This window comes from Nelumbo nucifera, chromosome 2 (assembly GCF_055504915.1).
Source record: "Nelumbo nucifera cultivar China Antique chromosome 2, China Antique-T2T, whole genome shotgun sequence".
Lineage (NCBI taxonomy): Eukaryota > Viridiplantae > Streptophyta > Magnoliopsida > Proteales > Nelumbonaceae > Nelumbo > Nelumbo nucifera.
Window position 1 is genome coordinate 73,266,405 of NC_142650.1, and position 17,873 is coordinate 73,284,277.

The 17,873-nt window shown below is 35.0% G+C and overlaps 1 protein-coding gene across 1 annotated transcript in view; it reads left to right on the plus strand.

Annotated features, from left to right (window-relative positions):
• The window catches only part of LOC104604152 (cationic amino acid transporter 2, vacuolar-like), a 77,337-nt gene extending 65,238 nt beyond the window's left edge, over nucleotides 1–12,099 (plus strand). The window contains exons 9-14 of the transcript XR_016082883.1: nucleotides 5,581–5,739; nucleotides 6,290–6,470; nucleotides 10,976–11,173; nucleotides 11,515–11,719; nucleotides 11,844–11,919; nucleotides 12,084–12,099. The gene's annotated coding sequence lies outside the window, so the exon portion shown is untranslated. The remainder of the gene's footprint in view (nucleotides 1–5,580; nucleotides 5,740–6,289; nucleotides 6,471–10,975; nucleotides 11,174–11,514; nucleotides 11,720–11,843; nucleotides 11,920–12,083) is intronic.
• Nucleotides 12,100–17,873: the final 5,774 nt, after the last annotated feature.

Consider the following 17,873-nt stretch of genomic DNA (forward strand, 5'->3'; position numbering starts at 1 on the left):
TTGAGGAGTACCAGGACAAGATCTCTGGGACTGAACGCCATGTTGTTTAAGATAGGTTTGAAACTCACCATCATAATACTCTCCCCCTGAATCTGACCTCAAAATATTTATGGTTCTTTTAAACTGGGTCATTACCATAGCATGAAAGTTTTAAAACATGGAGAAGACTTCTGATTTCTTTCGAAGAAAGTAAACCCATGTGTAACGAGTACAGTCATCAATGAATAATACAAAGTACTTATAACCCAAGTGTGATATGACTAGAGACGACCACACATCATTATGAATGAGATAAAAAGGTGTAGATGCATGTTCAGTAGAAGATGGAAAAGGTAAAACATGACTTTTACTATATCAGCAAGTTAACAAGATTTATCAATATTCTTGACTCAAGTAGTATTCAAAGGTAAATAGCCAGAAGAAAACAAATAATCCAAATTCTTAGCATGAATGTGGCCCAAACGTCTATGCCATAAATGCCACACATTATTACATGAAGAAATAGAAGAACAAGGAGAAATAAATAGCAAATAAGAATCCGGCGAAGATCTCTTAGTCTCGAATTCCAAAGGAAACAGCCTCCCAAGCCTATGCCCCTTCCCCTTCAGCTCCCTAGTGTGCTGGTCCTGAATGAAACAATCATCCCGAGTAAATAAAACATTGTTACCATCATCAACAAGTTGCCCAACAAATATTAAACTAGTAGTCAATTTAGGGACAAAAAAAGTTTTGGGAAGATTAAAGGGTTTGGTCTTAGAGGTGGATAAGAACAAATCATTACAACCATATACAAGTAAAGAATCACCATTGGCAGTAATAATATGATTGTCAAAGGATCTAGGTTTAGGAGACTAACCAAAGGAGGCCCCAGTCATGTGATTTGAGGCCCCTGAATCAATTATCCACATGTGACACGGAGATGAACACATAAAAGCAGACTTGCCAACCAGACCAAAAGCATAAAAAGCAAAAGAAATAGCTGAAGACATAAGCTCACGGCTCCTTTCTTCAATCAGATTTCCCTGGGCATCCGATTTGCGGGCTGATGATGAGGTGGCAGCATCAGTGGTAGCATATTCGGTTGAGGCCTGATAAGCCTTATGTTGTCCTTTCTTAGGAGGCCTAGTCAAACATTCCACAATGATATGTCCTTGTTGTTTGCAGTAAGTACAAAAGTTATTCTTCCTGCAATGGGATGCCACATGACCAAATTCTTTGCATTCATAACACTACAACTTCGAGAAGTCTTTCTTACCCTTCTGCTTGGTGGCTAAGAACACAGTATCAATCCCATGTTCCTTCTTTTGTTCAAGTGCAGATAAAGTAAGAAGACGTGTTTCCTCCCGTAACAACTCTCCAAGAATTGCATCTAGTTCAGGGACTAGTTCTCTACTAAGAATGCTGGAGCATAGAGTTTCATAGTCAAGCCTGAGATGCACCAAGAAACGCATGGTCTTCCTCTTAGTGAGATGTTTCTTCATAGTCTTCACACAACAATCTGTAGAAAAATCCCCAAAGTGAGCCAGTTCATATTCAGTCCAAAGGTTTATAAATCCTGCATAGTATTCTTGAATCCTCTTCTCCCCTTGAACATAGGAGAAGATAACGATTTTGATCTGATATTTCCTAGACATGTTCGATTGCTGATATACCTTTTCTAGGTATTCGAACATGTCATGGGCAGATTTGAGACCTCTCATCGGGATACTAATATCCATTGAGATAGACCCAAGTATCCATGATGTAACTTGAGCATTTTCGGTTCTCCACTATTTCAACCCTTTGACATCACTTGTGTCAGGCATGGGAGTGGAACCGTTAATGTAACCCCACATGCCTTTCCCTTCAACAAAGTACTGAAAATGAAATTTCCAGAGAGCATAGTTGCTCCCATCAAACTTGACGGAAATGAATTCACTCTTTTTCAAAGCCATACTGAACAGAAAATAAGTGAAGACAGATCTAATCGAGCAGCAAGGAAGTAATAAAGGTATGTGAATCAAATAAACTGATAATAGAAGCCTCTTACAGTCACCAGAAATCGTCCAAGATTCAGCGGAAGACAAAAACTTGAAACACGGTCCATAAAAGGAAAGTCTAGGTGCAGCCGCCCAGAAGAGATGTATAGATCTCTCTCAAATCTTCTCAGATCTCGATGATATTTTCAGAGTATGATGAGAGGGCCTAGACGACACTTCCTTTCAAATCTCACTGCAAACTGAAGTCGTATGAGAGAGATCTAATAAAAGCTCTCCTTAGATGTGCAAAACAGAGAAAACTAATCTCTGGATAGATCAAAACAATCCAGATTTAATCGGCAGTAACAACAGATGTCACACTGATCAAAGAGAGGAGAAAAAGATCAGAGAGTAGCCTGTTCTGATACCATGTCAGCTTGAGAAAGAGAGAGAGAGAAGAGAGAAAGACAAAAGTCCAGATCTGTTAGGGTTGATCACTCTGATCGAACCAACCCAAAAAAGATGTATTTATATTAAACTTATGTGAATAGACAAGATTGTCCTTACAAAGAGAATAAAAAGGGTCTGTACACTAAAGTACACGCCAATTATAGTACAAGAAAGAAAAAATAAAGTACAGAACAGTAGAATTACAAAACTACCCTTCAGTAGTTCTTCTACATTGACAGCCCAGGCCCAGAATTATTCTGCTTATGTAAAGGAACTTATGACTGTTGTTTTGGCCGTCTAGAAATGGCGGGCTTATTTATTGGGCCGGCATTTCATCATTCGAACAGACCATAGGAGTCTCAAGTTATTGTTGGAGCAACGGGTCCACACAGAAGAGCAACAAAAATGGATCTCAAAGCTTCTTGGGTATGACTGTTCTATTGAATGAAAACCAAGGGCCCACCAACAAGGCAGCAGATGCCCTCTCCAGGGTAGTTGAGTTTCATCAGTTGACAAGCTCCCAACCCATTCACCCATTATTTGAATCCATCAGGTTGGAAGCTCGTGAGGCACCAGAATTGGCCCAAATACGGGCCCATTATCAACAAGACCCCACCACCGTACCAGGATACACCATGATGGGTCCAGATCTGCTATACAAGGGGCAGTACGTGTTACCTTCCTCCTCACCACACATTCCTACTCTCTTACAACTATTTCACGACTCACCTCAAGGGGGTTACTCTGGAGTTCTGAGAACTTATAAACGATTGTCCTCACACTACTACTGGGCTAGTATGAGAAGGAGGGTCCAACAGTATGTGGCTGCCTGTACTATTTGTCAGCAGCAGAAGTATGATTCCCAGGCACCTCCCGGATTGATGCAGCCTCTCAAAATGCCCACACAGGTATGGGAGGAGATCTCGATGGAGTTCATTACAGGGTTGCCCAAGTCCAACCGGTATTCAGTTATAATGGTGGTCATTGATCGTCTAAGCAAGTATGCACACTTCTCAGCATTTCCACACTCTTATACTGCTGCAATGGTTTCTGAAGTTTTCATCAGAGATGTCGCCAAGTTACATGGAACTCCCAAATCGATTGTTTCGGATTGGGATCCAGCCTGCCTTAGCCAGTTTTGGAGAGAGTATTTCCGACTCTAGGGGACTAAGCTATACAGGTCCACCAGTTAATGGCCAAACTGAGGTGGTAAGTAGGTGCTTGGAGACATATTTGAGGTGTTTTATAGGAGACAGGCCACGGCAATGGGCCCAGTGGTTACCTTGGGCCGAGTACTAGTACAACTCTACATACCAAGGGTTAGCGGCCATGACTCCCTTCAAAGCCGAGTATGGAAGGGATCCTCCTGCCATTATGCCGTATGAATTAGGGTCCAGTAATGTGGCCGCCGTGGAGACACACAATTGATCAACAGAGACAAGGTTTTGCAGGAACTTAAGTCCAACCTGAACCGGGCCCAACAAATAATGAAGTATTACTACGATAAGAAGCGTTGGGAGGTAGAGTATCAGGTTGAGGAATATGTTTACCTGAAGCTGCAACCCTACCGTCAAGTCTCGGTCACAAAGAGGGCCTAGCCGAAATTGGGGCCCCGTTACTTCGGCCCTTACAAGGTTTTGGAAAGAATTGGACCGGTTGCCTACAAACTGGAGATTCCTCCCTCCTCCTGCCTTCACCCAGTCTTCCATGTATCCTTGCTCAAGAAATGCATCACCCCCCAGTCCATCATCAGCCCAACATTACCCACATTCACTGACAACGGAGGCTTAGTTACTGAACCGAAGAGCATTACGGACTTTAGATGGATTAAAAGGGGGAAGCGGTTCATCCAGGAGGCTCTAGCAGAATGGAAGGGCTGCCTACAACAGATGCCACTTGGGAACCTTACGAGGAGTTGCAAACTTAGTTCCCAAATCTGGACCTCAAGGCCAAGGTCATTCTAAAGAAGGGAGGAGATGATAAGAACCCAGTGGCTGGCCCAAGCCCAGCCCGCTATGCTAATGAGCCACGACCACCAGTCACGATGGTGTATACATGGAAGAGGAACACCCGCCCTGCACCAAAGCAGCTCCAGACCACAAACGAAGGAATCGCAGCCAACTCCATGACCGTAACCAACTCAGTTGTTAACTCTAAAATGTAACGGCTAGCTGCAGTTATATAAGTTGTGCCTTCTACTAAGAAAAGAATAAGAAGAATACAGACTTTTCCTCTCCTCTCTCTCTAGAGGTCGGTTCCCCTCGAAGGATCCCTGAGATAGGCAGTAACCTATCACCCTCCTTGGGAATGGGATTCCCATACCAGAGCTTGTCAAGAAGAAAAGAACTCTTGACAAAAAACCCCAAGTCCTAATATTATAAATATTAGTAAAATAATAAAATATTGTTAAAGTAATAATAAGATGATGATAATAATATATTAATAAATATAATAAAATAATAAATCATTAAGAAACTATTAGTAAAATAACAAAAACAAAGGGCAAATAATAAAATAACAAAAACATATATAAATTAATAATAATAATAATGTGCAAATAAAATATTAATATAATATAAGTAAATTAATAATAAAATACTAATTAAAAATATGAATAAACTATTCAACAAATAATAATGAAGCATTAATAATTAAATAATGAAATACTAATAAAATATTATTAAAGTAATAATAATAAGATGATCGTGATGATGATGATAATAATAATAATAATAGTAGTAGTAGTAGTAGAATAATAATAAGACAATACTAAGAAACTATTAGTAAAATAATAAATTATTAATAAACTTGTAATAAAATATTCATAATAAATTGCTAATAAAACAATAATAAAGTATTACTAAAATAATAATATAACAAAATTAGTAAAGTAATAATATGATATAAAATATTAATAAAATAATACAAAATTGAAAATTTTCGATTGATTCCGATTTGAATTCCAATTCTTGTCTTGATCACAAACCAAACAGACCCTAAATTTCAAATGAACGGTCTCTTGTTGTACATGGGTTCTTGTTGGTACTTAATACAATTCCAATACTTTAACAGTTTTCAAAAACATGTTCTTAGTAATAATCATAGATTTTCACACAAAAAGGGTTAATTCTGGTAAATTTGTACTGAGATTAAATGCCCTTGATTTTCTCAGCCTCGAATCCTGATGGTAATGGCTAGAGATGGATTACTTCCAGCTTTCTTTTCAGATGTACATAAGCACAACCAAGTTCCTGTCAATAGCACAATTGCAACTGGAGTTTTTGCTGCAATCCTAGCATTGTTTATGGATGTTTCACAGTTGGCAGGCATGGTAAGTTGATCTTGTGGAGAAAGTTTGGTGTGGGAAGATATCTACTGTCATGTTTGAAATTGAAGAAAAATGATTTTTGATAATAATGGAAATCCCATATACCTAATTTGGTAATAGCATAACAAAGGATTTATTCACACAGTATGGATTTGTTGAAAAATAATAATGACCTACTTCCTGATCCATAGTGTGCCAAAAGGACCCTAGGATATAACATTAGATTGGGTCACTTTTGTATGGAAATCTTCCAATCAGGATCCATTCCTATCTCTATTTGAACTGCTTGGATGTACGCATCATGAAAGATTTGGTAGATCTTTATACTTCCTCTTGGATGGGTTCCACTTTGTGACAACCCTTGGACTCACCTGCATGAATAGCCTAACAGGCATTTGGACCACCACTTACAAAACAACCTAACTTGTTGCATTCATGTCAGATTTTATTTATATTATGAATAGCCAACTTTTGGAGGTTACTCTTTTTTGCAGGTCAGTGTGGGAACACTTCTTGCATTCACTGTTGTTGATGTTTCTATTTTGATACTCAGATACATTCCACCAGATGAAGTGCCACTTCCATCATCACTTAAGGAGACAATTGATTCAGTATCATCATCGCATGGTAGTGGTACTGTAATGGGGAAAATCCAAAAGATTCTACTTACAACTTTGAGGATAATACTGAAGTAGCTATTGCTGATCCCCTTATTCCAAAAGTATTTGACCAAAGTAAATATTAGATTGAGCATCTGTTATCTTTGATATATAAGGTACTTGCATTAAGTTGTCATGTATTCATGGAGTTGGGTTGATTATGGATCAACAATGCAATTGGTAAATTGGAGATGCAGTTATAAGGTGTCATGCATTGCAGAGTAGGATTTATGGAACTGTGTATCAACAGCACAGTGGGTCATACTAAGTAGTTTACTTACAACTATTTGCAATGTTGCATGGACTTATCAAATGAACTATTTTTGTTTGACACACATCAAACTATCACATAAATGAAGTAATGCATCGCCATTTCTTTACTTTTTTTAGTTTTTCCTTTGTTCACTTGACGTAAGGAACATTCATCATCATCATCGTCGTCGTCGTCATATCCCAACTATATGGGGTCTGCTACATGAATCCTGTTTTACTAATCCATTCTATCTAAATCTATATCCACTATTAAATTATTTAGTGCTTAAATTTCTTACTATTTCTATCCATGTCCTTTTTGGTCTACCCCTATCCCTTCTAGCCCCTTCAACTTATAACAATTCACTTGTAACTGGTTTTGTTGATGGTCTTCAATGCATGTGATGAAACCATCTTAGTGTACTTTCTCTCATGTTATCACCTATTGGAGCTACTCCCTAAGTTCCTACGGATGACTTCATTCTTGATCCTGTCCTTTCTAGTCTTTTCTCTCATCCATCTTAGTATTCACAGTTCTATCACACTCATTTTCTAGACATGTTGTTTCTTAACTACCTAACACTCTATTCCATACAACATAGCTGGCCTTACAACTATTTTATAGAATTTTCCTTTTAATCTAAGTTGTATTCGCCTATCACACAAAAGTCCAAATGCACCCCTCCTTTTTACCCAACCTGTTCTAATTCTTTGGGTGACATCCTCCTTAATCTCTCCCTTGTTATGAATTATTGAACCAAGGTACTGTAGCATATCCTGATTTACACTCCTTTTGTTACTAATTACATGTCGTATGCTCTATTTTAGTCTTATTTTAAAACATCTTATTTCTAAGGCATTTGTCCATAAGTTTAATTTTGCATTTAATGCTTCATTAGTTTCATCAATTAAAAACAGTATCGTCTGCAAACAACATGCACCATGGAATTTCTTCCTGAATATGTTTAGTGAATTCATCTATGATCTATACAAATAGGTAAGGGCTAAGTGTTGAACCTTGGTGAAGACCCACCATAACTATAAAATTTGAAGTCTCTTCTACTAGTGTTCGGACATTGGTTGTTGCCTCCTCATACATATCCTTAATTAGGTCTATATACCTATTTTGAACCCCTTTCTTTTCCAATACCCACCATATTATCTCTCTAGGTACTCTATCATATGCCTTCTCTAGATCAATGAACACCATATGAAAGGTCTTTCTTCTTATCTCTAAATTTTTCTGTCAATCATCTCAAAAGAGATATAGCTTCCATGGTTGATATCACTGACATAAAGCCATATCGATTCTCTAAAATACCTGTTTCAAGTCGTAATCTTTGTTCAACTATTCTCTCCCAAAGTTTCACAGTGTGGCTCATGAGTTTAATCGCCCAATAGTTATTACAACTTTGTATGTCACCTTTGTTGTTAAATATACACCCAGAATTCCATCTTCCCTGTGAAAACTCCTAATTGGAAAGATGAACATTTTGCATTTATTAAGACCTTTTCTATAGGTGAATGAATGTTAGATTCTCCTTGTTCAATTATTATAATTATCATTATTGCTATAATTATTAGCATGACTCTAAAGAAAGCCCATGTTCTGTAATTTTGTGGAATTAAGACTGGACATAAGATGCTTGTTCCATCTGCATCCATGTGATACTGTCAAGTGTCACCTAGAAATGTTTTTAGTGGATGATATGTAATCATGTTATCACCATTCCTTTTGAATCATCAGAGAGATATTTGTGGGTGGTATAGAAATGGAGTCTATTTAAGGGCCTCACATCCCCAAATGGGTTGATATTTAGAATTATTGATCTCTTAGAGGGGAAGGGAGATATCTTAGCCATCATTTTGACATATAAAGATATGTTAATGATCAGCAGGCACTGCAGTCTGGTAATCCTTATGTTTGATATCCACTCCTTACATGTAATTTCTTGTTGTGTCTTTTATTTTCTGCCTTTACCCTTCATCTTCTGGGGACTTCTATTTCTTTATATATATATATATATATATATATATATATATATTAATTGTTGCAGATAAGTTAAAGAAAGAAAAGAGGCGAAAGGTTGCTGTGTGGAACATAGCATTTGTTTGTGTAGGTGTACTGCTTCTTACATCTGCAGCTTCAGCTGAACACCTACCAAGGTAGATTGTGCTTAGAAGCCCTTCCTATTATACTCTGAAATTGATGCTAACCAGCCTTTAATTGATGAGGACAGGCTAGAGGTCGTACAAATTCCAAATTCGGTGGTGGGCTTTGTGGGGTGAAGAAGAGGTTTGGGATTATTAAGAACGAAGAACAGGGATGGAAAACAAGTAAATAGCTTGGTGTCCACCAAAAAAATGAGTAAGAAACTAGAAAGAAAGGGAGAACAACTCTTGCTGTTAGAGCAAACAATCAAAAATAACTAGAAGAAGAAATAGGTGAGAGAGGAAAATAGATGAAAATTCCTGGCAACAACCAGATTCATCAAACCAAACTTTATTTCATTAGATCAACTTTTTCTTAATTGCAATTACAATGACTCTATTTATAGATTCAACTCATAGACTCGGATGTCCCTTTATAGGCTTGAATTTGGACTAGGATACTAACCCAAATTAACTTCTAATTGCTTTAAAACTACGACAAATCCATGGGTAATGTATAGGGACATTCAAATAACACTTGCATACCAAAAATAGTAAAACACAAGTTTACCATAAATAGAAGTATTTACAATAATTATTATAAATAATAAGTTTGAAAGTTAACATAAGGTGTAATTTTGAAATAACAGTAAATTTCTGGAAAACTTAAAACCCTATTCTTAAGACACTTATAACTAGAAAATAAAATAAAAAAACAATAGCAATATCCTATGGCCCTAAAATTCTGAAGTTGGTATAGGAATGGAAAAACTGATTTGTTTCTCCATGCATTTTTTCTTTGCTTCAGCATCTTCATCAGTTATGTTTTGCATTCATTGATAAGACTTGTTATTTTACTCTTATTTTTAGGTGTATGGGTATTTCTGTCTGTATACATATTTTAATGTTCACCATGTGATCTTCCATAGATGAGAGTTAGAAGAGAAGATAATAGAGAGAATATAGAGCACAAAGAATAATGGGTGGCACCCTCTTCTATTTTATTTAGATTGAAGCAAGGAATATACTTGTAATGAGGGAAGCTCCTTACACCCAATAATCTGAACTATAATGGGTCCATAAGTAGAGTTTAAACCAGCTAAAAACGCAAATAGATGCTGCTGTTTCACCAACTTTTTATAGGGTGCTGCATCTTCCTCACATTTTCAGTCAATTACTTTATAGTGACCCAGCTCTTTCCACTTTGTTGTGTGGAATAGTAACTAGATAAACTCTTCTCCCCTTGTTTACATGAGGTAGATTCAACCTACAGCTGATAAACTCCAGCATAATGACACTGTTCAACATATGTAGACTTCTCTTGGTCCCATATTTCCTTGTTGTTTCTGCCCACATGAAAGTTTTCCTTATTGATGGGTCTATAGATGACACTAACCAAGACATTATCATATAATTCTCCTGTTTCCATTTGTCATATTTAATACTATGAAACTTAACAGCCTTGGACTACTCAAGATAATTTATCCTTTTAAGGGAATAATAGAGATAGGAAACTGAACAGCTTCAAGGCTGCTACTCATTACCCCCATTATAATTAATTAAGTTTCAGCACAAGGTATGGGTGGGCCTGTGTTTGTTCACACTTCAAGCCCAATGGGCTTTCGTTTGAGGGGGCGTGTTAGAGAATATCAACCTATTCAGGAACATCACCTAACAGCTTAAGCTTTTTGGTTGAATGGTTCTCTGAGAAAGGGAAATAAAACAGTTGACAGGGGTTAATAATCTTCATAATCTTCTACATGTGGAACTGTGGACAAAAAGGTCTGGCAATTCTTTGACAGATCAGCTAGCAAAGCAGGGGGTTAATAGAGAACAAGCTTTTTGTCCTTGGGTCCAATGGAAGACTTGTTTAACATGTTTCTTTAGGTGGATAGGGTACCATGCTAGTTTAAGGGGTCTCTCAGACACAATCCTATGTAGATGTCATTCTTAGAAAAGAAGATTCTAATCATGGTCTACCTATAATAAGTAAAGCTATTCTTCTAAATACAGCATGGATGCAGTGTATCTATAGCTTAAGTTTCCTGCCATGTATAAAAAGAAATCATGTAGTTAATGGTTGAAATTTCTTGTTACTGAATAGAAAGAAGTATATGTTATGATTTGGTAGATGATTTTTATGTTGCTTTGCTTCTGATTTTATTTTCTTGTATCAGAATACCTCAATTCACAATGTTCGTGGTTGGTTGTGCACTTATTTTATGTGGTCTCATTGTTCTCTCTTGGATAGATCAAGATGAGTCGAGGCACAACTTTGGACATACAGGAGGTATGTTCCATTATATCACACAATGAGATTAATGAGGTCTGGCTGGACATAGACCACCTTCTGTCCTAAATGCACTACTCACTTGGTAAGAAGCATGGTTTGCAATATTGACGATATTTGGCAAAATATCCCCGATATATCCCCATTTGCTAGGTGGCGATACAGAATCTTTCAGGAATTTTTTTCTCCAAATATCCCTGATATTTTGCCAATATGTTGGAGACATATGAGATTTCATTGATAAACTATATATTTAAAGTTTAAAATTTTAGAATATTATTAAAAACATTTCAATATTTCATTTAAATCATCAAAATTTTTTAAAAATAGTTTTCTAAAACAACCAGCAGAGAATTATTGGATAATTAGCTTACTACTTTGATATGATTCACCTACTTACTATGAGGTTCATTGACATCTCTGCAGGTTTCATTTGTCCATTTGTACCACTTCCACCTACTTACTAAACACCTGCAGAGATGCCAGACAACCAGCAGAGAATCATCCATTAAAACTTTGGGTGTCTCTGCTAGTTTTTCTTGTATGTTCATCCAATCGGCTTGATCACTTGCTTAATAGACCTTTTAGAGCTGCCTAGCTATTTGGACTTGCTCAATATTCCACTGTAATTGTATGTAGTTGCAACTCGTTTCGTATAGATTGACCTTCAGATTCCTCTGTAATTGTGTGTGTATAACTCCATAGACATGCAAGAGATTGGAAAATTTATGGATGATTCATTGACATCTCTGCAGGTTTCATTTGTCCATTTGTACCACTTCTACCCACTGCATGCATCCTCATAAACACCTACTTACTAATAAATCTTGGGTGAGTACCTGAAGAATTTCCATTATTCATTTTCGTCGCAAATCTTCTTGAGTCTTCTTTTATGGGTAATTTTGTTGAACCATCTTCTCCTTGGAGTAGTGTAAAAGCTGTAAGTGCTGGGCATTGGTTCCATACTTGTCTAACAAATTTCTTTCTGAACTCAGAGCTTCTACGTGGCTCCGTGTCTCGATATGGCTTTTGGCCGGAATGATCATTTATATTTTTTATGGCCGGACCCATAGTTCACTTCAGGATGCAGTTTATGTGCCCATAGCCCACACTGATTAGATCTACCACTGCTCACCTGAGTAGCAGAGTAGAAGAACACCAACTTATTATGCCATTACTGGGCTCTCTTCTCATTTCCAGTATAGAAGAAATATTTATGCCATCATCATGGCGGCCTGGTAATTAAACTGCCCGACCTTTGTATAGTGCACGTCTTTCTCATTTCCAATCTCGTGTTTGTACACACTAGCATTCTGCCTGGTGCATGGGCCTTGTTTAATTCTTGTGTAGAAGAATATAAATAGATTTGCATGCAACTGTGCAAGTTTTTATGTAGTAATTTTTGGATTTCAGAAACTCTACTGTTGTTCTTATTTTGTGGGAAATTGGTAATAATGGGATTAAGAGGGGGAACAGTATTCTCTCTGGATATTGTTATATGGAAGGTTCAAAATATTAGAAATGCAATTTTAAAAGACATATTAGGATACATTTTGGATATGTATCCAAGGTTCAAAATCCTAAAATATATAGGAATTGAATAAAATCAAAGCTTGATAACTATAAATAATATATGAGAAATGGCAATATCTATGATGCCCAAACAAGTATGATATTGGTTTGTTTTAATGAATACCAGTTGATTTGTTTCCACTTATAATATTGGTTTATTTGTTATCATGTTTTTTCAGGTATGATGCCTACACTTTCAAAGCCAATATAAATTTAATAATCAATTAATATTATTTTTTTTTTAATTTTTTTATTGATAAGCAGTAGCACTAAGAAGAGTAAGTTGTTAAAAGTTTAAAATCAGCAACCAGATTTTACCAAAACATAAAAAACTGCATATAATATCCATATATCTATATTAAAAAGAACAGTTTAACGCTTTAAGTTTCGTCCATGTTCGACTTTCTGTTTTTTAAAACTATCCCTGCAAATTTATAAAATGCTATCAATAAGACTCTTTCCCCTTTTATATTTGTCACGAAATATCAAATTATTTACTTTCACGCTACCATATGAAACAAAAATAAAGAAATTCATCATTTCTTCTCTCTTTCCTTATTTAGGGTTGCAAACGGATCGGACCAGATTCAGTAAAGGGTATAGGTCGGATTTGGTAAAGGTATATCCGAACTGATTCGTTAAGAAATCCAATCGATCTGATTCCAATAAGAATCCATAGGATTTTTAAGAGTATGATTTGAATTTGAATTTTAATCCGAATATCTAATTTGATAATAATTGTAATAAAAAAATTATAATATAATATAATAACATATTATAATATATAATATTTCATAACTAAACGGATCAACTTTCTGACCCGATCTGATCTGATTTGTTGGGATCAAGAGAGATCCGAATTTGACTCTTATCAGATCGGATTTGGATTCAAATCGGATCTGATCTAATTTATTTGCAACTTTATTTTTTTCATTTATTTATTTTATTTTTATCTATAAAATTAGGTAAATCTTTGTTTATTTAATTTAATGTATTTAGAAGTAATTACTATTTATGGTCATGCCACCATGTAAAACAAAAACAATGAAAGTCATCTCTCTCTCTCCCAATATCTAGGATTGTCAATAGGTTAGGTTTGATTTAGTATATCTTGTACCACTTCCATACCAATAAATATTTATTTATTTAATTTACTAAATTATTTATTTATTTTTTGGGTTTGGTTCAGAAAGCATGTACCATTCCTATCCCAATAAACCTTTATTTATTTATTTATTTATTTTATTAAATTAAATAAATTATTATCTATATACCTTTATTTATTTTATTTATTTGTTTAGAAATAACTTATTAACAAATTATTACAACTAGTAATTAACAGACCCAAAACCATCCCAATTAATACTCTCTCTCCCAAAGCCCAATTTTTAAGCTATCAACGGGTCGAGTTTGGTTCAGGATAACTTGTACCAATCCCGTACCAATAATAAATAAACTTTATTTATTTATTTATCATCCTCACTCTCTCTCCCCCCTTGAGCCCAATATTTAGAACTATCAAAGGGTCTGGTCTGGATTGAAAATGCCTATACCAGTCCCGTCCTAATAAAGTTTTATTTATTTATTCATTTATTTTTTCAAATTAAGTGAACTGTCTTCTATAAACTCTTATTTATTTGATGTACTCAATTATTTATTTATTTAGAAATAACTTACTAACAAAAATTATACCTGATCAATTCTCTCTTTCAATACCTTATCTCTCTCTTTGAGCTAAATATTTAGAGCTATCAACGAGTCAACAAATTATTATTTGGTCTCATAATTTATATGTGCCAAGCTCGACATTAATTAATGTTGACAATTTCTAATCTAAATGATTATAAGAAGAAAAACAATGTTTTGCTGATTTCCTAAACAAATAGGGTGGTGGCGGATAATTGTTAGGAATGGCAATAGGGTGGAGCGAGGACGATGAGCCACTCCCTATCCTTGTCCTTGCAAAAATCCCTATCCCCATTCCTGTTGGTGGGGACAAGGTTATCCCCATCCCTATCCCCACTAGGATCCCCACTCCTCATGCTTTTCCTCTGATGTTAATCATTTTGTTGTTGTTTTTTATTTCATTTAAAAAATTAAAATAAAATAGTTAAGATTTACAATATTTAAAATTTACAATCTCCTATTAAAATATTTAATATTTATAATTTATAATTTCCTATGATGTTAATCATTCTGCTTGCATACATATACAAGTAGAGATCCCCAAGGGGCAGGGCGCAGGGGCCCTAAGGAAAATTGCAATCCCAAATAGTAGTTGCTATGGCTCAGTTTGGAAGGAGTACAAATACAAAAATGTAGAGTACAAAACCTTGTATTTTGCATTATTTTGTTTGTTTTTGCATTGTACATATTTCTATGTACTCCTTCCAAACTGAGCCTATACTGTTAATTTCCTAGAGAAATAATGTTTTTATTTTCTAATTATATATATTGATAATTGTGTCTCGCCCAAAATTATTATCCTTGGCTAAGCGGTCGTTGAAGCGTAGCTTTAGGTGTCGAATCTACAGAGAAGCTGATTAAACCAACAAAATGATATATCGCTAAGAGTGAATAACCTATAAAAAATGATTTGCTAAAAATAAAAAGAAGAGCAAAAATATTTGAATAAAAGTAACAATGATTAAATGATGAAAAGTAATTTGTGATGAACAAGGCTTCAAAATTCACTTGATCGATTTGTTTAATTGGTCTCGACTTTGATTCCTATTTATTACTCAATTGCAAATTTCACATCCCAAACAAACAATCGGAAAATATAACTTTGAAACCAATGACAAGAACAAAAGTATTTGTTCTGAGAGAATTAATTTTCGATAAAGAACAAAATGATCTATTCTTACAAGCTACCCAAGAACGACAATATATCAGATTGACAGTATTGCAGCCAATGATCAACTCATAAAATAGATCTACCCAATCAATTATTTTCTAACAAATTGCACGTAAAAAGAGCATGACTAATCTTATATTGAAATTGAAGAATATAACATCAGGGTTTATCAAAATAATAAAAGAAATCTCTCAAGAACAAAATTAAACATTGAAATCTCTCAAGGAATCAAAGTAAAATAACAAATAAAACTCATCGATCAAGATCCTCCCTAGCCTTGTTGAAGCTTTAGCCATGCTTGGACATCATTCTCCCCTCTTCTCCCCGATAAAAGACTGAGAAAATAATGTCAAAATAACCTCTACAAGTCGTCCCCTCTTTTAGGTCAGATTTTTCCTTTTTACTGTGCTGTCAGGCTCCTCTATCTTCTCAGCCTGGATCCGTGTCTTATACCTCAATTTTCGTCTTAATAGAGATTGATTTAGAAAAAATTATCAACAGATGAATTGTATCCCTATCTCTTAGCTGTCCATATCTTCAAGAATCATTGAATTTTGACATCTTTAGAGAAAGATATACCCAAAACACCGGACCTTGTTCAGAGTAAAGCGGGAAACAAATCAGCACTCATACTTGGGTCATGGAACTTGGGCTTGGGATTCTTGGACCTATGTTTGGGCTTTTCTCCATTCAATTATTAATTCTTTCAGCATAAAAATTGCACAAATAATAAAATTGACATTTATAAAATTATTATAAAAAAATATTACTTTTAAGCTCTTTATTTTACAAATGTCAATTGTTGAGCACACTTTAGATATACATTTTCATGCTATTGTCAATAATTATTGATAATTATCCACTCTCTAGATTCTTTTTTTGTATATTATTTATAATTATTGATTGGAATAATTATCACGTAATCAATTATTCTTCAAAGTTTTAATAATCTTTGTACATTATGGTTATGAAAAAAATCGAGTTTTTTATAATGTATTTTTTTCTTGATTTTATTTAAAAAAAAATATTTTTCATATTAAATAATTTTTACTATTATATATATTCCGATAGTTTAAAAAAAAAAGCAGTCTACATTAGCAATGTGCTATACTCCTCAGTTGTCATGACCTAAAATTTTTGGGAAAATTATGGTCTATTCACCACACAAAATTTTATTTACTTTTTATTTTATTAAAAAAACCCACCTATTACCCATCTACACCCCTTGTATTGTATCCAATTCCCCCACCTATCACTATAACAAACGGTGACAAATTTGAAAGGTGAAAGAATCAATAAGTTGCCCAAAAACTTTCTCCATTATTGTATTTTTTAAAAGATAAGGTGTTGAGAAATTTAAGTATTTTAATTAAATTTAATTACATTTAAATATCTAATAAATTTTATTTGCTTGTGGCTTGTCTTAAAAAGTATTAAGCAACTTTTCTCTTTATTAGTAATTTGCCTTTTTATTGATTGTAAATTTCTTTGAATTCGTATACATGGAAAAGATGCTCTCTTTTTTTATGTTTCATTTTCAATGAAAAGTTTACCTATTTTCCCTAATTAGTGTATCTTGTCTAATTAAAATGAAAACCTTGGATGCGAAACTTATTTTCTTAGAGCTAATATGTTAGGATGTAGGGATAATATTTGCTCGGTTCCCTCTCCGACCCACCCCTTGCACTCCGGATACCCAATCAAACCCCACCATTCTTTCTAGAATGTGTCAAAACCAAAAGAAACCAAACCCCAGTTCATATACCTGCAAATCCACAAGATTCACTTTCAACGATCACGACTGTGCCACCTCACCACACCTATCATACAATCAAACTCCATCACATAAAACAAAACCTTTTAACAACCAGTCACACCAAATCCCAATCTCAAATTCCTCCAAATCCCTCTAAAACAAGCAAAATTCCATTTTTGAACAAGCTCAAAATCTTGATCTGAACCAATCTGCACCTTCAATTAAAGATCCATCACTCACATCTAATTTGGAATGTTCAAATATGTCTACCTGCCAAATTTCATCTAACAATTCCCAAGTTTGACTCTCCATCGAGTAAAGATTCTAGTTCGGCAAATCTCGTTAATCTAAACTTATCAGCCATATATCCCAATCATCCTGATCCTATTTGACCAATTAGACCTCACCACTATGGTTAGAGACCAAAAAAACCCTAGTACACCAATTTTCATGACTCAATTCGCCCGTTTGACCATTAAACAAAAAAAAAATATGTTTCGACGTACTAAACTAAATCACCCTTTCATGTGTCCCAACCTAAGACCACAAAAGAGAGGGGCTGATGCCAGGCCTTCACTTAATCCCTCCCTGACCCATTAG